This window comes from Eubalaena glacialis, chromosome 2 (assembly GCF_028564815.1).
Source record: "Eubalaena glacialis isolate mEubGla1 chromosome 2, mEubGla1.1.hap2.+ XY, whole genome shotgun sequence".
In the NCBI taxonomy this organism is placed as follows: Eukaryota; Metazoa; Chordata; class Mammalia; order Artiodactyla; family Balaenidae; genus Eubalaena; species Eubalaena glacialis.
The window spans coordinates 56237987-56259062 of NC_083717.1; the positions used below are offsets into that span (position 1 = coordinate 56237987).

At 56.3% G+C, this 21076-nt stretch overlaps 8 non-coding genes across 8 annotated transcripts; all 8 read right to left on the reverse strand.

The window, feature by feature from the left end:
- Window positions 1-977: 977 nt before the first annotated feature.
- Window positions 978-1070, reverse strand: LOC133086255 (small nucleolar RNA SNORD116). The gene has a single exon (XR_009700015.1). It is a non-coding gene; the product is annotated as a small nucleolar RNA SNORD116 (small nucleolar RNA).
- Window positions 1071-3758: 2688 nt separating this feature from the next.
- LOC133085896 (small nucleolar RNA SNORD116) lies at window positions 3759-3852 on the reverse strand. Its single transcript, XR_009699695.1, has one exon. It is a non-coding gene; the product is annotated as a small nucleolar RNA SNORD116 (small nucleolar RNA).
- A 2695-nt stretch (window positions 3853-6547) lies between these two features.
- On the reverse strand, window positions 6548-6640 carry LOC133086256 (small nucleolar RNA SNORD116). The gene has a single exon (XR_009700016.1). It is a non-coding gene; the product is annotated as a small nucleolar RNA SNORD116 (small nucleolar RNA).
- Window positions 6641-9335: 2695 nt separating this feature from the next.
- LOC133086257 (small nucleolar RNA SNORD116) lies at window positions 9336-9428 on the reverse strand. Its single transcript, XR_009700017.1, has one exon. It is a non-coding gene; the product is annotated as a small nucleolar RNA SNORD116 (small nucleolar RNA).
- A 2695-nt stretch (window positions 9429-12123) lies between these two features.
- On the reverse strand, window positions 12124-12216 carry LOC133086258 (small nucleolar RNA SNORD116). Its single transcript, XR_009700018.1, has one exon. It is a non-coding gene; the product is annotated as a small nucleolar RNA SNORD116 (small nucleolar RNA).
- Window positions 12217-14911: 2695 nt separating this feature from the next.
- Window positions 14912-15004, reverse strand: LOC133086259 (small nucleolar RNA SNORD116). The gene has a single exon (XR_009700019.1). It is a non-coding gene; the product is annotated as a small nucleolar RNA SNORD116 (small nucleolar RNA).
- A 2695-nt stretch (window positions 15005-17699) lies between these two features.
- Window positions 17700-17792, reverse strand: LOC133086260 (small nucleolar RNA SNORD116). The gene has a single exon (XR_009700020.1). It is a non-coding gene; the product is annotated as a small nucleolar RNA SNORD116 (small nucleolar RNA).
- A 2695-nt stretch (window positions 17793-20487) lies between these two features.
- Window positions 20488-20580, reverse strand: LOC133086261 (small nucleolar RNA SNORD116). The gene has a single exon (XR_009700021.1). It is a non-coding gene; the product is annotated as a small nucleolar RNA SNORD116 (small nucleolar RNA).
- Between the last annotated feature and the right edge of the window lie 496 nt (window positions 20581-21076).

Sequence of the window (21076 nt, forward strand, 5' to 3'; positions counted from 1 at the left end):
TTTGCACATTCCCAAAAGAAGGAACAAAACGACCAAAGGGCTTGTTCCCATAACTCACCTACCCCCAAGGAGGCTGGCACAAATGCCTCAGCATGTCCATCTTCTCTACGTCCCGCAAGACACCCGTGTGGAGTCACTCCTCCGCAAATGGGATCGCAACTCTACACAGGTTACCTACCTCACTACAACCTCATGAACTGCCAAAGCCATCCCCTCCATAGGCAACTGATGCCAGCCCTTCACGAACAAGACACATCCTCGGGAAGCTGAGGCCAGCGCCTGCAACACAATGATGACAGCCCATCCCACGACATTACATAGGACGTGTCCTCATGATACCTTAACTTTCTCTCCAGGCCCCCAGCCACCACACAGGCTTAAATGCTGCACTCGATTCTCAGCCCACTCCACGATGATCCACTTAGCACCAACAGTGTGCCGGCAGCTTCAGCAGAGGAGCTGAAAGGGGCAGCCCCGAGGCCTAGTCCATCGGCCCCCTTCTGCCATCGCTCAACTCCAGCCCACCCCCGCTCACTGCTCCAGCCCCACCGGGCACTCAGGAACCTCACCACACCACACACAACATCAGAGAGGGCCACAGGCCTGGCCTGAGGCTCCAGGCTCCAACCAGGGAAGCTTGCTCATTTTGGCTTCCAGAATCAACCTCCGAAGCGGCATGCACAAAGCGTGATCCTGCCCAAAACACACCTCTCCAAGCTGCAAGCTCACTGGGCCTCCACCAGCACATGCTCCGACTCTGAAGACTAGCAGGAGAGCCTGCCCTCTTGTATTCCCTCAGCGGTCTTTTAGCAGGGACCGGGGATTCATAGATGACCCAGCTTATGGGCAGACACGGTCGACCCTCACACAGGAGTCCCTCCAATGCTGGAGCCCTTAGTGGTGTTTGCATGCCTGTCAGCAGGGGACGTCGGCCCTCACTCCTAACTGTCCCATACCCCCGAGAGAGGAAACGTGCTGGACCTCAGTTTCGATGAGGAGACGGTAGAGCGTTCTCACTCATTTTGTTCAGATTTTCCAAGGAATGCATACAAGGGTGTCATCATCGATCCAAGCACATGCTGGGACGCTGCAGAACACAAACGGGCAGGCCGTGGGGCTCTGCAGAGGAGCCATGACCCGGAAGTACTCCAAAAGCCTGGGGAATCCACAGTCTTCAGGCCACTCAGCAAGACCAACAATCAATCCACTCTTGCAGCCACTGGGCCCATCTGATGAAAACCTAATATCCAATGGCACATTTTCGTATGGGTGAATGCCTACCGTCCTGAGTTATCCAGAGCCACGCTCAGCAATGTGCGCCCGCCCCACTTTTTCCAGTTCTCCTTAGGACATCCAGTCATCAGACAACGCGAAGGTCTTCTTGTCTTTGCCGACGGCCAGCCTTGCCCTGCAGCTGCACCTGAGAAGGGGACAGAAATCATGCAGGCTTCTGAATTGCACCACGGTTCAGAGAACATGATTCTTGCGAACACTTACCTTGCCGTGAGCCCAGAACCTGCTTTCCAAGTAACACTATCCATTACCGAAAACTGATTGCGTGTCTCACAGCATGACTGGAGGAAGTTAGGCACGTACATTGGTCGGTGTGTCAGACACTGTATCTGTGTATTCACGTGAGTGGGCGTGTGTGACTGTGACTGCGCACGAGGATGCGCTTGTGGGTTCCTGTGTGTGGCGCTGAATACGCGTCTTGGTCTCTGGGTGTCGCTGTGGCCCTCTGCAGACACCTCCAACAGTAAATGCCATAGATTATACACAGCACCCTGGTTGGACCCCCAACTGAAAGGAGAAAGACCCCTGTCAGCTTCAAGAGGCCGCATGCGAAGTTTAACCCCCAGGGGCTGCTGAAATGGGTCACAGACTCCCGCTCTCCCACAGCCACGCCTTCTGACCAAAGCACAAAGACTGGACGAGACCTGCCTCCCGGCCGTGGGTGTCACATCTACGTGGACCTGGAGACCCTGCCACCTACAAGCACATCTGATGTGCCCTTGGGGTCACTCCCAGTGCTCCCAGAAGCAAGGGAACCTCCCATGGGGGGCCTGCCTCCAACCTGCAGTTGCCTACAGGCAAGATGCAGCCTGGCACTACTCAAGGGGCTAACGAACTTCGGCCTAATTGCCTCTTCTCGCCAACTAGACCATATCACTTTCCGTGACCCCGTGGGAATGCCCACAACGGGAAGTGTTGGGCTTCAGCAACCATGACACAGGTTGGGACCTGACAGCGGAAATTAGGCCACCTTCCCGGCCACGTATCGGCAAGCTTCCAACTGGCAGGTTTCGCGGCCCAGACCACTGAGGAAACGCTCAAACGCTTCACAGCCTCGTCCTAAGTGCCCTCCTGCTGCCTGCAGGGCGACTCAACCCTACTTGAAGCCACAGACATCATGCGAACATGGGGACACTGAACACCAGGGAAGACAGACCGCAAGCCTGTCTGCTTTGATGAGGCCCACGGCACCGCATGCATCCTGGCAATTCTCCACTGCCACAGCGACACTACCGAGGAACTCACAGTGATCAAAGGCACTGTCCCCGAGGACCACAGACAGACTTTCAATGGAAAACCTCTGCCATGCGAGGGGACTTGGAAGCCTGAAAGGGAAAGGTGGTTGGCCACGGCAGGGCACCTGGCAGGGCAACAGTGTCCCCATCTCTTCCCGGCCAATGGACTGCTCCGGATAAAGCTCTGGCTCTTCGAACGGCCTGCATGCCACATGGGCCGGCCGCGTCATGCCCTCCGGGAGAAACACTATCGCTTTGCATATTCCCAAAAGAAGGAACAAAACGACCAAAGGGCTTGTTCCCATAACTCACCTACCTCCAAGGAGGCCGGCACAGATGCCTCAGCATGTCCATCTTCTCTACGTCCCGCAAGACACCCGTGTGGAGTCACTCCTCCGGAAATGGGATCGCAACTCTACACAGGTTACCTACCTCACTACATCCTCATGAACTGCCAAAGCCATCCCCTCCATAGGCAGCTGATGCCAGCCCTTCACGACAAGACACATCCTCGGGAAGCTGAGGCCAGCACCTGCAACCCAATGATGACAGCCCATCCCACGACATTACATAGGACGTGTCCTCATGATACCTTAACTTTCTCTCCAGGCCCCCAGCCACCACACAGGCTTAAATGCAGCACTCGATCCTCAGCCCACTCCACGATGATCCACTTAGCACCAACAGTGTGCCGGCAGCTTCAGCAGAGGAGCTGAAAGGGGCAGCCCCGTGGCCTATTCCATCGGCCCCCTTCTGCCATCGCTCAACTCCAGCCCACCCCTGCTCACTGCTCCAGCCCCACCGGGCACTCAGGAACCTCACCACACCACACACAACATCACAGAGGGCCTCAGGCCTGGCCTGAGGCTCCAGGCTCCAACCAGGGAAGCTTGCTCACTTTGGCTTCCAGAATCAACCTCCGAAGCGGCATGCACAAAGCGTGATCCTGGCCAAAACACACCTCTCCAAGCTGCAAGCTCACTGGGCCTCCACCAGCACACGCTCCGACTCTGAAGACTAGCAGGAGAGCCTGCCCCCTTGTATTCCCTCAGCGGTCTTTTAGCAGGGACCGGGGATTCATAGATGACCCAGCTTATGGGCAGACACGGTCGACCCTCACACAGGAGTCCCTCCAATGCTGGAGCCCTTAGTGGTGTTTGCATGCCTGTCAGCAGGGGACGTCGGCCCTCACTCCTAACTGTCCCATACCCCCGAGAGAGGAAACGTGCTGGACCCTCAGTTTCGATGAGGAGACGGTAAAACTTTCTCACTCATTATGTTCAGATTTTCCAAGGAATGCATACAAGGATGTCATCATCTATCCAAGCACATGCTGGGACGCTGCAGAACACAAACGGGCAGGCCGTGGGGCTCTGCAGAGGAGCCATGACCCGGAAGTACTCCAACAGCATGGGGAATCCACAGTCTTCAGGCCACTCAGCAAGACCAACAATCAATCCACTCTTGCAGCCACTGGGCCCATCTGATGAAAACCTAATATCCAATTGCACATTTTCGTATGGGTGAATGCATACCGTCCTGAGTTATCCACAGCCACGCTCAGCAACGTGCGCCCGCCCCACTTTTTCCAGTTCTCCTTAGGACATCCAGTCATCAGACAATGCGAAGGTCTTCTTGTCTTTGCCGACGGCCAGCCTTGCCCTGCAGCTGCACCTGAGAAGGGGACAGAAATCATGCAGGCTTCTGAATTGCACCACGGTTCAGAGAACATGATTCTTGCGAACACTTACCTTGCCGTGAGCCCAGAACCTGCTTTCCAAGTACCACTATCCATTACCGAAAACTGATTGCGTGTCTCACAGCATGACTGGAGGAAGTTAGGCACGTACATTGGTCGGTGTGTCAGACACTGTATCTGTGTATTCACGTGAGTGGGCGTGTGTGACTGTGACTGTGCACGAGGATGCGCTTGTGGGTTCCTGTGTGTGGCGCTGAATACGCGTCTTGGTCTCTGGGTGTCGCTGTGGCCCTCTGCAGACACCTCCAACAGTAAACGCCATAGTTTATACACAGCACCCTGGTTGGACCCCCAACTGAAAGGAAAAGGAGAAAGACCCCTGTCAGCTTCAAGAGGCCGCATGCGAAGTTTAACCCCCAGGGGCTGCTGAAATAGGTCACAGACTCCCGCTCTCCCACAGCCACGCCTTCTGACCAAAGCACAAAGACTGGACGAGACCTGCCTCCCGGCCGTGGGTGTCACATCTACGTGGACCTGGAGACCCTGCCACCTACAAGCACATCTGATGTGCCCTTGGGGTCACTCCCAGCGCTCCCAGAAGCAAGGGAACCTCCCATGGGGGGGCTGACTCCGACCTGCAGTTGCCTACAGGCAAGATGCAGCCCGGCACTACTCAAGGGGCTAACGAACTTCGGCCCAAGTGCCTCTTCTCGCCAACTAGACCATATCACTTTCCGTGACCCCGTGGGAATGCCCACAACGGGAAGTGTTGGGCTTCAGCAACCATGACACAGGTTGGGACCTGACAGCGGAAATTAGGCCACCTTCCCGGCCACGTATCGGCAAGCTTCCAACTGGCAGGTTTCGCGGCCCAGACCACTGAGGAAACGCTCAAACGCTTCACAGCCTCGTCCTAAGTGCCCTCCTGCTGCCTGCAGGGCGACTCAACCCTACTTGAAGCCACAGACATCATGCGAACACGGGGACACTGAACACCAGGGAAGACAGACCGCAAGCCTGTCTGCTTTGATGAGGCCCACGGCACCGCATGCATCCTGGCAATTCTCCACTGCCACAGCGACACTACCGAGGAACTCACAGTGATCAAAGGCACTGTCCCCGAGGACCACAGACAGACTTTCAATGGAAAACCTCTGCCATGCGAGGGGACTTGGAAGCCTGAAAGGGAAAGGTGGTTAGCCACGGCAGGGCACCTGGCAGGGCAACTGTGTCCCCATCTCTTCCCGGCCAATGGACTACTCCGGATAAAGCTCTGGCTCTTCGAACGGCCTGCATGCCACATGGGCCGGCCGCGTCATGCCCTCCTGGAGAAACACTATCGCTTTGCACATTCCCAAAAGAAGGAACAAAACGACCAAAGGGCTTGTTCACATAACTCACCTACCCCCAAGGAGGCCGGCACAGATGCCTCAGCATGTCCATCTTCTCTACGTCCCGCAAGACACCCGTGTGGAGTCACTCCTCCGGAAATGGGATCGCAACTCTACACAGGTTACCTACCTCACTACAACCTCATGAACTGCCAAAGCCATCCCCTCCATAGGCAGCTGATGCCAGCCCTTCACGAACAAGACACATCCTCGGGAAGCTGAGGCCAGCGCCTGCAACACAATGATGACAGCCCATCCCACGACATTACATAGGACGTGTCCTCATGATACCTTAACTTTCTCTCCAGGCCCCCAGCCACCACACAGGCTTAAATGCTGCACTCGATCCTCAGCCCACTCCACGATGATCCACTTAGCACCAACAGTGTGCTGGCAGCTTCAGCAGAGGAGCTGACAGGGGCAGCCCCGAGGTCTAGTCCATCAGCCCCCTTCTGCCATCGCTCAACTCCAGCCCACCCCCGCTCACTGCTCCAGCCCCACCGGGCACTCAGGAACCTCACCACACCACACACAACATCAGAGAGGGCCACAGGCCTGGCCTGAGGCTCCAGGCTCCAACCAGGGAAGCTTGCTCATTTTGGCTTCCAGAATCAACTTCCGAAGCGGCATGCACAAAGCGTGATCCTGCCCAAAACACACCTCTCCAAGCTGCAAGCTCACTGGGCCTCCACCAGCACACGCTCCGACTCTGAAGACTAGCAGGAGAGCCTGCCCTCTTGTATTCCCTCAGCGGTCTTTTAGCAGGGACCGGGGATTCATAGATGACCCAGCTTATGGGCAGACACGGTCGACCCTCACACAGGAGTCCCTCCAATGCTGGAGCCCTTAGTGGTGTTTGCATGCCTGTCAGCAGGGGACGTCGGCCCTCACTCCTAACTGTCCCATACCCCCGAGAGAGGAAACGTGCTGGACCTCAGTTTCGATGAGGAGACGGTAGAGCGTTCTCACTCATTTTGTTCAGATTTTCCAAGGAATGCATACAAGGGTGTCATCATCGATCCAAGCACATGCTGGGACGCTGCAGAACACAAACGGGCAGGCCGTGGGGCTCTGCAGAGGAGCCATGACCCGGAAGTACTCCAAAAGCCTGGGGAATCCACAATCTTCAGGCCACTCGGCAAGACCAACAATCAATCCACTCTTGCAGCCACTGGGCCCATCTGATGAAAACCTAATATCCAATGGCACATTTTCATATGGGTGAATGCCTACCGTCCTGAGTTATCCAGAGCCACGCTCAGCAATGTGCGCCCGCCCCACTTTTTCCAGTTCTCCTTAGGACATCCAGTCATCAGACAACGCGAAGGTCTTCTTGTCTTTGCCGACGGCCAGCCTTGCCCTGCAGCTGCACCTGAGAAGTGGACAGAAATCATGCAGGCTTCTGAATTGCACCACGGTTCAGAGAACATGATTCTTGCGAACACTTACCTTGCCGTGAGCCCAGAACCTGCTTTCCAAGTACCACTATCCATTACCGAAAACTGATTGCGTGTCTCACAGCATGACTGGAGGAAGTTAGGCACGTACATTGGTCGGTGTGTCAGACACTGTATCTGTGTATTCACGTGAGTGGGCGTGTATGACTGTGACTGCGCACGAGGATGCGCTTGTGGGTTCCTGTGTGTGGCGCTGAATACGCGTCTTGGTCTCTGGGTGTCGCTGTGGCCCTCTGCAGACACCTCCAACAGTAAACGCCATAGTTTATACACAGCACCCTGGTTGGACCCCCAACTGAGAGGAAAAGGAGAAAGACCCCTGTCAGCTTCAAGAGGCCGCATGCGAAGTTTAACCCCCAGGGGCTGCTGAAATAGGTCACAGACTCCCGCTCTCCCACAGCCACGCCTTCTGACCAAAGCACAAAGACTGGACGAGACCTGCCTCCCGGCCGTGGGTGTCACATCTACGTGGACCTGGAGACCCTGCCACCTACAAGCACATCTGATGTGCCCTTGGGGTCACTCCCAGCGCTCCCAGAAGCAAGGGAACCTCCCATGGGGGGGCTGACTCCGACCTGCAGTTGCCTACAGGCAAGATGCAGCCCGGCACTACTCAAGGGGCTAACGAACTTCGGCCCAAGTGCCTCTTCTCGCCAACTAGACCATATCACTTTCCGTGACCCCGTGGGAATGCCCACAACGGGAAGTGTTGGGCTTCAGCAACCATGACACAGGTTGGGACCTGACAGCGGAAATTAGGCCACCTTCCCGGCCACGTATCGGCAAGCTTCCAACTGGCAGGTTTTGCGGCCCAGACCACTGAGGAAATGCTCAAACGCTTCACAGCCTCGTCCTAAGTGCCCTCCTGCTGCCTGCAGGGCGACTCAACCCTACTTGAAGCCACAGACATCATGCGAACACGGGGACACTGAACACCAGGGAAGACAGACCGCAAGCCTGTCTGCTTTGATGAGGCCCACGGCACCGCATGCATCCTGGCAATTCTCCACTGCCACAGCGACACTACCGAGGAACTCACAGTGATCAAAGGCACTGTCCCCGAGGACCACAGACATACTTTCAATGGAAAACCTCTGCCATGCGAGGGGACTTGGAAGCCTGAAAGGGAAAGGTGGTTAGCCACGGCAGGGCACCTGGCAGGGCAACTGTGTCCCCATCTCTTCCCGGCCAATGGACTACTCCGGATAAAGCTCTGGCTCTTCGAACGGCCTGCATGCCACATGGGCCGGCCGCGTCATGCCCTCCTGGAGAAACACTATCGCTTTGCACATTCCCAAAAGAAGGAACAAAACGACCAAAGGGCTTGTTCACATAACTCACCTACCCCCAAGGAGGCCGGCACAGATGCCTCAGCATGTCCATCTTCTCTACGTCCCGCAAGACACCCGTGTGGAGTCACTCCTCCGGAAATGGGATCGCAACTCTACACAGGTTACCTACCTCACTACAACCTCATGAACTGCCAAAGCCATCCCCTCCATAGGCAGCTGATGCCAGCCCTTCACGAACAAGACACATCCTCGGGAAGCTGAGGCCAGCGCCTGCAACACAATGATGACAGCCCATCCCACGACATTACATAGGACGTGTCCTCATGATACCTTAACTTTCTCTCCAGGCCCCCAGCCACCACACAGGCTTAAATGCTGCACTCGATCCTCAGCCCACTCCACGATGATCCACTTAGCACCAACAGTGTGCCGGCAGCTTCAGCAGAGGAGCTGAAAGGGGCAGCCCCGAGGCCTAGTCCATCGGCCCCCTTCTGCCATCGCTCAACTCCAGCCCACCCCCGCTCACTGCTCCAGCCCCACCGGGCACTCAGGAACCTCACCACACCACACACAACATCAGAGAGGGCCACAGGCCTGGCCTGAGGCTCCAGGCTCCAACCAGGGAAGCTTGCTCATTTTGGCTTCCAGAATCAACCTCCGAAGCGGCATGCACAAAGCGTGATCCTGCCCAAAACACACCTCTCCAAGCTGCAAGCTCACTGGGCCTCCACCAGCACACGCTCCGACTCTGAAGACTAGCAGGAGAGCCTGCCCTCTTGTATTCCCTCAGCGGTCTTTTAGCAGGGACCGGGGATTCATAGATGACCCAGCTTATGGGCAGACACGGTCGACCCTCACACAGGAGTCCCTCCAATGCTGGAGCCCTTAGTGGTGTTTGCATGCCTGTCAGCAGGGGACGTTGGCCCTCACTCCTAACTGTCCCATACCCCCGAGAGAGGAAACGTGCTGGACCTCAGTTTCGATGAGGAGACGGTAGAGCGTTCTCACTCATTTTGTTCAGATTTTCCAAGGAATGCATACAAGGGTGTCATCATCGATCCAAGCACATGCTGGGACGCTGCAGAACACAAACGGGCAGGCCGTGGGGCTCTGCAGAGGAGCCATGACCCGGAAGTACTCCAAAAGCCTGGGGAATCCACAGTCTTCAGGCCACTCGGCAAGACCAACAATCAATCCACTCTTGCAGCCACTGGGCCCATCTGCTGAAAACCTAATATCCAATGGCACATTTTCATATGGGTGAATGCCTACCGTCCTGAGTTATCCAGAGCCACGCTCAGCAATGTGCGCCCGCCCCACTTTTTCCAGTTCTCCTTAGGACATCCAGTCATCAGACAACGTGAAGGTCTTCTTGTCTTTGCCGACGGCCAGCCTTGCCCTGCAGCTGCACCTGAGAAGTGGACAGAAATCATGCAGGCTTCTGAATTGCACCACGGTTCAGAGAACATGATTCTTGCGAACACTTACCTTGCCGTGAGCCCAGAACCTGCTTTCCAAGTACCACTATCCATTACCGAAAACTGATTGCGTGTCTCACAGCATGACTGGAGGAAGTTAGGCACGTACATTGGTCGGTGTGTCAGACACTGTATCTGTGTATTCACGTGAGTGGGCGTGTGTGACTGTGACTGCGCACGAGGATGCGCTTGTGGGTTCCTGTGCGTGGCGCTGAATACGCGTCTTGGTCTCTGGGTGTCGCTGTGGCCCTCTGCAGACACCTCCAACAGTAAACGCCATAGTTTATACACAGCACCCTGGTTGGACCCCCAACTGAAAGGAAAAGGAGAAAGACCCCTGTCAGCTTCAAGAGGCCGCATGCGAAGTTTAACCCCCAGGGGCTGCTGAAATAGGTCACAGACTCCCGCTCTCCCACAGCCACGCCTTCTGACCAAAGCACAAAGACTGGACGAGACCTGCCTCCCGGCCGTGGGTGTCACATCTACGTGGACCTGGAGACCCTGCCACCTACAAGCACATCTGATGTGCCCTTGGGGTCACTCCCAGCGTTCCCAGAAGCAAGGGAACCTCCCATGGGGGGGCTGACTCCGACCTGCAGTTGCCTACAGGCAAGATGCAGCCCGGCACTACTCAAGGGGCTAACGAACTTCGGCCCAAGTGCCTCTTCTCGCCAACTAGACCATATCACTTTCCGTGACCCCGTGGGAATGCCCACAACGGGAAGTGTTGGGCTTCAGCAACCATGACACAGGTTGGGACCTGACAGCGGAAATTAGGCCACCTTCCCGGCCACGTATCGGCAAGCTTCCAACTGGCAGGTTTCGCGGCCCAGACCACTGAGGAAACGCTCAAACGCTTCACAGCCTCGTCCTAAGTGCCCTCCTGCTGCCTGCAGGGCGACTCAACCCTACTTGAAGCCACAGACATCATGCGAACACGGGGACACTGAACACCAGGGAAGACAGACCGCAAGCCTGTCTGCTTTGATGAGGCCCACGGCACCGCATGCATCCTGGCAATTCTCCACTGCCACAGCGACACTACCGAGGAACTCACAGTGATCAAAGGCACTGTCCCCGAGGACCACAGACAGACTTTCAATGGAAAACCTCTGCCATGCGAGGGGACTTGGAAGCCTGAAAGGGAAAGTTGGTTAGCCACGGCAGGGCACCTGGCAGGGCAACTGTGTCCCCATCTCTTCCCGGCCAATGGACTACTCCGGATAAAGCTCTGGCTCTTCGAACGGCCTGCATGCCACATGGGCCGGCCGCGTCATGCCCTCCTGGAGAAACACTATCGCTTTGCACATTCCCAAAAGAAGGAACAAAACGACCAAAGGGCTTGTTCACATAACTCACCTACCCCCAAGGAGGCCGGCACAGATGCCTCAGCATGTCCATCTTCTCTACGTCCCGCAAGACACCCGTGTGGAGTCACTCCTCCGGAAATGGGATCGCAACTCTACACAGGTTACCTACCTCACTACAACCTCATGAACTGCCAAAGCCATCCCCTCCATAGGCAGCTGATGCCAGCCCTTCACGAACAAGACACATCCTCGGGAAGCTGAGGCCAGCGCCTGCAACACAATGATGACAGCCCATCCCACGACATTACATAGGACGTGTCCTCATGATACCTTAACTTTCTCTCCAGGCCCCCAGCCACCACACAGGCTTAAATGCTGCACTCGATCCTCAGCCCACTCCACGATGATCCACTTAGCACCAACAGTGTGCCGGCAGCTTCAGCAGAGGAGCTGACAGGGGCAGCCCCGAGGTCTAGTCCATCAGCCCCCTTCTGCCATCGCTCAACTCCAGCCCACCCCCGCTCACTGCTCCAGCCCCACCGGGCACTCAGGAACCTCACCACACCACACACAACATCAGAGAGGGCCACAGGCCTGGCCTGAGGCTCCAGGCTCCAACCAGGGAAGCTTGCTCATTTTGGCTTCCAGAATCAACTTCCGAAGCGGCATGCACAAAGCGTGATCCTGCCCAAAACACACCTCTCCAAGCTGCAAGCTCACTGGGCCTCCACCAGCACACGCTCCGACTCTGAAGACTAGCAGGAGAGCCTGCCCTCTTGTATTCCCTCAGCGGTCTTTTAGCAGGGACCGGGGATTCATAGATGACCCAGCTTATGGGCAGACACGGTCGACCCTCACACAGGAGTCCCTCCAATGCTGGAGCCCTTAGTGGTGTTTGCATGCCTGTCAGCAGGGGACGTCGGCCCTCACTCCTAACTGTCCCATACCCCCGAGAGAGGAAACGTGCTGGACCTCAGTTTCGATGAGGAGACGGTAGAGCGTTCTCACTCATTTTGTTCAGATTTTCCAAGGAATGCATACAAGGGTGTCATCATCGATCCAAGCACATGCTGGGACGCTGCAGAACACAAACGGGCAGGCCGTGGGGCTCTGCAGAGGAGCCATGACCCGGAAGTACTCCAAAAGCCTGGGGAATCCACAATCTTCAGGCCACTCGGCAAGACCAACAATCAATCCACTCTTGCAGCCACTGGGCCCATCTGATGAAAACCTAATATCCAATGGCACATTTTCATATGGGTGAATGCCTACCGTCCTGAGTTATCCAGAGCCACGCTCAGCAATGTGCGCCCGCCCCACTTTTTCCAGTTCTCCTTAGGACATCCAGTCATCAGACAACGCGAAGGTCTTCTTGTCTTTGCCGACGGCCAGCCTTGCCCTGCAGCTGCACCTGAGAAGTGGACAGAAATCATGCAGGCTTCTGAATTGCACCACGGTTCAGAGAACATGATTCTTGCGAACACTTACCTTGCCGTGAGCCCAGAACCTGCTTTCCAAGTACCACTATCCATTACCGAAAACTGATTGCGTGTCTCACAGCATGACTGGAGGAAGTTAGGCACGTACATTGGTCGGTGTGTCAGACACTGTATCTGTGTATTCACGTGAGTGGGCGTGTGTGACTGTGACTGCGCACGAGGATGCGCTTGTGGGTTCCTGTGCGTGGCGCTGAATACGCGTCTTGGTCTCTGGGTGTCGCTGTGGCCCTCTGCAGACACCTCCAACAGTAAACGCCATAGTTTATACACAGCACCCTGGTTGGACCCCCAACTGAGAGGAAAAGGAGAAAGACCCCTGTCAGCTTCAAGAGGCCGCATGCGAAGTTTAACCCCCAGGGGCTGCTGAAATAGGTCACAGACTCCCGCTCTCCCACAGCCACGCCTTCTGACCAAAGCACAAAGACTGGACGAGACCTGCCTCCCGGCCGTGGGTGTCACATCTACGTGGACCTGGAGACCCTGCCACCTACAAGCACATCTGATGTGCCCTTGGGGTCACTCCCAGCGCTCCCAGAAGCAAGGGAACCTCCCATGGGGGGGCTGACTCCGACCTGCAGTTGCCTACAGGCAAGATGCAGCCCGGCACTACTCAAGGGGCTAACGAACTTCGGCCCAAGTGCCTCTTCTCGCCAACTAGACCATATCACTTTCCGTGACCCCGTGGGAATGCCCACAACGGGAAGTGTTGGGCTTCAGCAACCATGACACAGGTTGGGACCTGACAGCGGAAATTAGGCCACCTTCCCGGCCACGTATCGGCAAGCTTCCAACTGGCAGGTTTCGCGGCCCAGACCACTGAGGAAACGCTCAAACGCTTCACAGCCTCGTCCTAAGTGCCCTCCTGCTGCCTGCAGGGCGACTCAACCCTACTTGAAGCCACAGACATCATGCGAACACGGGGACACTGAACACCAGGGAAGACAGACCGCAAGCCTGTCTGCTTTGATGAGGCCCACGGCACCGCATGCATCCTGGCAATTCTCCACTGCCACAGCGACACTACCGAGGAACTCACAGTGATCAAAGGCACTGTCCCCGAGGACCACAGACAGACTTTCAATGGAAAACCTCTGCCATGCGAGGGGACTTGGAAGCCTGAAAGGGAAAGGTGGTTAGCCACGGCAGGGCACCTGGCAGGGCAACTGTGTCCCCATCTCTTCCCGGCCAATGGACTACTCCGGATAAAGCTCTGGCTCTTCGAACGGCCTGCATGCCACATGGGCCGGCCGCGTCATGCCCTCCTGGAGAAACACTATCGCTTTGCACATTCCCAAAAGAAGGAACAAAACGACCAAAGGGCTTGTTCACATAACTCACCTACCCCCAAGGAGGCCGGCACAGATGCCTCAGCATGTCCATCTTCTCTACGTCCCGCAAGACACCCGTGTGGAGTCACTCCTCCGGAAATGGGATCGCAACTCTACACAGGTTACCTACCTCACTACAACCTCATGAACTGCCAAAGCCATCCCCTCCATAGGCAGCTGATGCCAGCCCTTCACGAACAAGACACATCCTCGGGAAGCTGAGGCCAGCGCCTGCAACACAATGATGACAGCCCATCCCACGACATTACATAGGACGTGTCCTCATGATACCTTAACTTTCTCTCCAGGCCCCCAGCCACCACACAGGCTTAAATGCTGCACTCGATCCTCAGCCCACTCCACGATGATCCACTTAGCACCAACAGTGTGCCGGCAGCTTCAGCAGAGGAGCTGAAAGGGGCAGCCCCGAGGCCTAGTCCATCGGCCCCCTTCTGCCATCGCTCAACTCCAGCCCACCCCCGCTCACTGCTCCAGCCCCACCGGGCACTCAGGAACCTCACCACACCACACACAACATCAGAGAGGGCCACAGGCCTGGCCTGAGGCTCCAGGCTCCAACCAGGGAAGCTTGCTCATTTTGGCTTCCAGAATCAACCTCCGAAGCGGCATGCACAAAGCGTGATCCTGCCCAAAACACACCTCTCCAAGCTGCAAGCTCACTGGGCCTCCACCAGCACACGCTCCGACTCTGAAGACTAGCAGGAGAGCCTGCCCTCTTGTATTCCCTCAGCGGTCTTTTAGCAGGGACCGGGGATTCATAGATGACCCAGCTTATGGGCAGACACGGTCGACCCTCACACAGGAGTCCCTCCAATGCTGGAGCCCTTAGTGGTGTTTGCATGCCTGTCAGCAGGGGACGTCGGCCCTCACTCCTAACTGTCCCATACCCCCGAGAGAGGAAACGTGCTGGACCTCAGTTTCGATGAGGAGACGGTAGAGCGTTCTCACTCATTTTGTTCAGATTTTCCAAGGAATGCATACAAGGGTGTCATCATCGATCCAAGCACATGCTGGGACGCTGCAGAACACAAACGGGCAGGCCGTGGGGCTCTGCAGAGGAGCCATGACCCGGAAGTACTCCAAAAGCCTGGGGAATCCACAGTCTTCAGGCCACTCGGCAAGACCAACAATCAATCCACTCTTGCAGCCACTGGGCCCATCTGATGAAAACCTAATATCCAATGGCACATTTTCATATGGGTGAATGCCTACCGTCCTGAGTTATCCAGAGCCACGCTCAGCAATGTGCGCCCGCCCCACTTTTTCCAGTTCTCCTTAGGACATCCAGTCATCAGACAACGCGAAGGTCTTCTTGTCTTTGCCGACGGCCAGCCTTGCCCTGCAGCTGCACCTGAGAAGTGGACAGAAATCATGCAGGCTTCTGAATTGCACCACGGTTCAGAGAACATGATTCTTGCGAACACTTACCTTGCCGTGAGCCCAGAACCTGCTTTCCAAGTACCACTATCCATTACCGAAAACTGATTGCGTGTCTCACAGCATGACTGGAGGAAGTTAGGCACGTACATTGGTCGGTGTGTCAGACACTGTATCTGTGTATTCACGTGAGTGGGCGTGTGTGACTGTGACTGCGCACGAGGATGCGCTTGTGGGTTCCTGTGCGTGGCGCTGAATACGCGTCTTGGTCTCTGGGTGTCGCTGTGGCCCTCTGCAGACACCTCCAACAGTAAACGCCATAGTTTATACACAGCACCCTGGTTGGACCCCCAACTGAAAGGAAAAGGAGAAAGACCCCTGTCAGCTTCAAGAGGCCGCATGCGAAGTTTAACCCCCAGGGGCTGCTGAAATAGGTCACAGACTCCCGCTCTCCCACAGCCACGCCTTCTGACCAAAGCACAAAGACTGGACGAGACCTGCCTCCCGGCCGTGGGTGTCACATCTACGTGGACCTGGAGACCCTGCCACCTACAAGCACATCTGATGTGCCCTTGGGGTCACTCCCAGCGCTCCCAGAAGCAAGGGAACCTCCCATGGGGGGGCTGACTCCGACCTGCAGTTGCCTACAGGCAAGATGCAGCCCGGCACTACTCAAGGGGCTAACGAACTTCGGCCCAAGTGCCTCTTCTCGCCAACTAGACCATATCACTTTCCGTGACCCCGTGGGAATGCCCACAACGGGAAGTGTTGGGCTTCAGCAACCATGACACAGGTTGGGACCTGACAGCGGAAATTAGGCCACCTTCCCGGCCACGTATCGGCAAGCTTCCAACTGGCAGGTTTCGCGGCCCAGACCACTGAGGAAACGCTCAAACGCTTCACAGCCTCGTCCTAAGTGCCCTCCTGCTGCCTGCAGGGCGACTCAACCCTACTTGAAGCCACAGACATCATGCGAACACGGGGACACTGAACACCAGGGAAGACAGACCGCAAGCCTGTCTGCTTTGATGAGGCCCACGGCACCGCATGCATCCTGGCAATTCTCCACTGCCACAGCGACACTACCGAGGAACTCACAGTGATCAAAGGCACTGTCCCCGAGGACCACAGACAGACTTTCAATGGAAAACCTCTGCCATGCGAGGGGACTTGGAAGCCTGAAAGGGAAAGGTGGTTAGCCACGGCAGGGCACCTGGCAGGGCAACTGTGTCCCCATCTCTTCCCGGCCAATGGACTACTCCGGATAAAGCTCTGGCTCTTCGAACGGCCTGCATGCCACATGGGCCGGCCGCGTCATGCCCTCCTGGAGAAACACTATCGCTTTGCACATTCCCAAAAGAAGGAACAAAACGACCAAAGGGCTTGTTCACATAACTCACCTACCCCCAAGGAGGCCGGCACAGATGCCTCAGCATGTCCATCTTCTCTACGTCCCGCAAGACACCCGTGTGGAGTCACTCCTCCGGAAATGGGATCGCAACTCTACACAGGTTACCTACCTCACTACAACCTCATGAACTGCCAAAGCCATCCCCTCCATAGGCAGCTGATGCCAGCCCTTCACGAACAAGACACATCCTCGGGAAGCTGAGGCCAGCGCCTGCAACACAATGATGACAGCCCATCCCACGACATTACATAGGACGTGTCCTCATGATACCTTAACTTTCTCTCCAGGCCCCCAGCCACCACACAGGCTTAAATGCTGCACTCGATCCTCAGCCCACTCCACGATGATCCACTTAGCACCAACAGTGTGCCGGCAGCTTCAGCAGAGGAGCTGACAGGGGCAGCCCCGAGGTCTAGTCCATCAGCCCCCTTCTGCCATCGCTCAACTCCAGCCCACCCCCGCTCACTGCTCCAGCCCCACCGGGCACTCAGGAACCTCACCACACCACACACAACATCAGAGAGGGCCACAGGCCTGGCCTGAGGCTCCAGGCTCCAACCAGGGAAGCTTGCTCATTTTGGCTTCCAGAATCAACTTCCGAAGCGGCATGCACAAAGCGTGATCCTGCCCAAAACACACCTCTCCAAGCTGCAAGCTCACTGGGCCTCCACCAGCACACGCTCCGACTCTGAAGACTAGCAGGAGAGCCTGCCCTCTTGTATTCCCTCAGCGGTCTTTTAGCAGGGACCGGGGATTCATAGATGACCCAGCTTATGGGCAGACACGGTCGACCCTCACACAGGAGTCCCTCCAATGCTGGAGCCCTTAGTGGTGTTTGCATGCCTGTCAGCAGGGGACGTCGGCCCTCACTCCTAACTGTCCCATACCCCCGAGAGAGGAAACGTGCTGGACCTCAGTTTCGATGAGGAGACGGTAGAGCGTTCTCACTCATTTTGTTCAGATTTTCCAAGGAATGCATACAAGGGTGTCATCATCGATCCAAGCACATGCTGGGACGCTGCAGAACACAAACGGGCAGGCCGTGGGGCTCTGCAGAGGAGCCATGACCCGGAAGTACTCCAAAAGCCTGGGGAATCCACAATCTTCAGGCCACTCGGCAAGACCAACAATCAATCCACTCTTGCAGCCACTGGGCCCATCTGATGAAAACCTAATATCCAATGGCACATTTTCATATGGGTGAATGCCTACCGTCCTGAGTTATCCAGAGCCACGCTCAGCAATGTGCGCCCGCCCCACTTTTTCCAGTTCTCCTTAGGACATCCAGTCATCAGACAACGCGAAGGTCTTCTTGTCTTTGCCGACGGCCAGCCTTGCCCTGCAGCTGCACCTGAGAAGTGGACAGAAATCATGCAGGCTTCTGAATTGCACCACGGTTCAGAGAACATGATTCTTGCGAACACTTACCTTGCCGTGAGCCCAGAACCTGCTTTCCAAGTACCACTATCCATTACCGAAAACTGATTGCGTGTCTCACAGCATGACTGGAGGAAGTTAGGCACGTACATTGGTCGGTGTGTCAGACACTGTATCTGTGTATTCACGTGAGTGGGCGTGTGTGACTGTGACTGCGCACGAGGATGCGCTTGTGGGTTCCTGTGCGTGGCGCTGAATACGCGTCTTGGTCTCTGGGTGTCGCTGTGGCCCTCTGCAGACACCTCCAACAGTAAACGCCATAGTTTATACACAGCACCCTGGTTGGACCCCCAACTGAGAGGAAAAGGAGAAAGACCCCTGTCAGCTTCAAGAGGCCGCATGCGAAGTTTAACCCCCAGGGGCTGCTGAAATAGGTCACAGACTCCCGCTCTCCCACAGCCACGCCTTCTGACCAAAGCACAAAGACTGGACGAGACCTGCCTCCCGGCCGTGGGTGTCACATCTACGTGGACCTGGAGACCCTGCCACCTACAAGCACATCTGATGTGCCCTTGGGGTCACTCCCAGCGCTCCCAGAAGCAAGGGAACCTCCCATGGGGGGGCTGACTCCGACCTGCAGTTGCCTACAGGCAAGATGCAGCCCGGCACTACTCAAGGGGCTAACGAACTTCGGCCCAAGTGCCTCTTCTCGCCAACTAGACCATATCACTTTCCGTGACCCCGTGGGAATGCCCACAACGGGAAGTGTTGGGCTTCAGCAACCATGACACAGGTTGGGACCTGACAGCGGAAATTAGGCCACCTTCCCGGCCACGTATCGGCAAGCTTCCAACTGGCAGGTTTCGCGGCCCAGACCACTGAGGAAACGCTCAAACGCTTCACAGCCTCGTCCTAAGTGCCCTCCTGCTGCCTGCAGGGCGACTCAACCCTACTTGAAGCCACAGACATCATGCGAACACGGGGACACTGAACACCAGGGAAGACAGACCGCAAGCCTGTCTGCTTTGATGAGGCCCACGGCACCGCATGCATCCTGGCAATTCTCCACTGCCACAGCGACACTACCGAGGAACTCACAGTGATCAAAGGCACTGTCCCCGAGGACCACAGACAGACTTTCAATGGAAAACCTCTGCCATGCGAGGGGACTTGGAAGCCTGAAAGGGAAAGGTGGTTACCCACGGCAGGGCACCTGGCAGGGCAACTGTGTCCCCATCTCTTCCCGGCCAATGGACTACTCCGGATAAAGCTCTGGCTCTTCGAACGGCCTGCATGCCACATGGGCCGGCCGCGTCATGCCCTCCTGGAGAAACACTATCGCTTTGCACATTCCCAAAAGAAGGAACAAAACGACCAAAGGGCTTGTTCACATAACTCACCTACCCCCAAGGAGGCCGGCACAGATGCCTCAGCATGTCCATCTTCTCTACGTCCCGCAAGACACCCGTGTGGAGTCACTCCTCCGGAAATGGGATCGCAACTCTACACAGGTTACCTACCTCACTACAACCTCATGAACTGCCAAAGCCATCCCCTCCATAGGCAGCTGATGCCAGCCCTTCACGAACAAGACACATCCTCGGGAAGCTGAGGCCAGCGCCTGCAACACAATGATGACAGCCCATCCCACGACATTACATAGGACGTGTCCTCATGATACCTTAACTTTCTCTCCAGGCCCCCAGCCACCACACAGGCTTAAATGCTGCACTCGATCCTCAGCCCACTCCACGATGATCCACTTAGCACCAACAGTGTGCCGGCAGCTTCAGCAGAGGAGCTGACAGGGGCAGCCCCGAGGTCTAGTCCATCAGCCCCCTTCTGCCATCGCTCAACTCCAGCCCACCCCCGCTCACTGCTCCAGCCCCACCGGGCACTCAGGAACCTCACCACACCACACACAACATCAGAGAGGGCCACAGGCCTGGCCTGAGGCTCCAGGCTCCAACCAGGGAAGCTTGCTCATTTTGGCTTCCAGAATCAACCTCCGAAGCGGCATGCACAAAGCGTGATCCTGCCCAAAACACACCTCTCCAAGCTGCAAGCTCACTGGGCCTCCACCAGCACACGCTCCGACTCTGAAGACTAGCAGGAGAGCCTGCCCTCTTGTATTCCCTCAGCGGTCTTTTAGCAGGGACCGGGGATTCATAGATGACCCAGCTTATGGGCAGACACGGTCGACCCTCACACAGGAGTCCCTCCAATGCTGGAGCCCTTAGTGGTGTTTGCATGCCTGTCAGCAGGGGACGTCGGCCCTCACTCCTAACTGTCCCATACCCCCGAGAGAGGAAACGTGCTGGACCTCAGTTTCGATGAGGAGACGGTAGAGCGTTCTCACTCATTTTGTTCAGATTTTCCAAGGAATGCATACAAGGGTGTCATCATCGATCCAAGCACATGCTGGGACGCTGCAGAACACAAACGGGCAGGCTGTGGGGCTCTGCAGAGGAGCCATGACCCGGAAGTACTCCAAAAGCCTGGGGAATCCACAGTCTTCAGGCCACTCGGCAAGACCAACAATCAATCCACTCTTGCAGCCACTGGGCCCATCTGATGAAAACCTAATATCCAATGGCACATTTTCGTATGGGTGAATGCCTACCGTCCTGAGTTATCCAGAGCCATGCTCAGCAATGTGCGCCCGCCCCACTTTTTCCAGTTCTCCTTAGGACATCCAGTCATCAGACAACGCGAAGGTCTTCTTGTCTTTGCCGACGGCCAGCCTTGCCCTGCAGCTGCACCTGAGAAGGGGACAGAAATCATGCAGGCTTCTGAATTGCACCACGGTTCAGAGAACATGATTCTTGCGAACACTTACCTTGCCGTGAGCCCAGAACCTGCTTTCCAAGTAACACTATCCATTACCGAAAACTGATTGCGTGTCTCA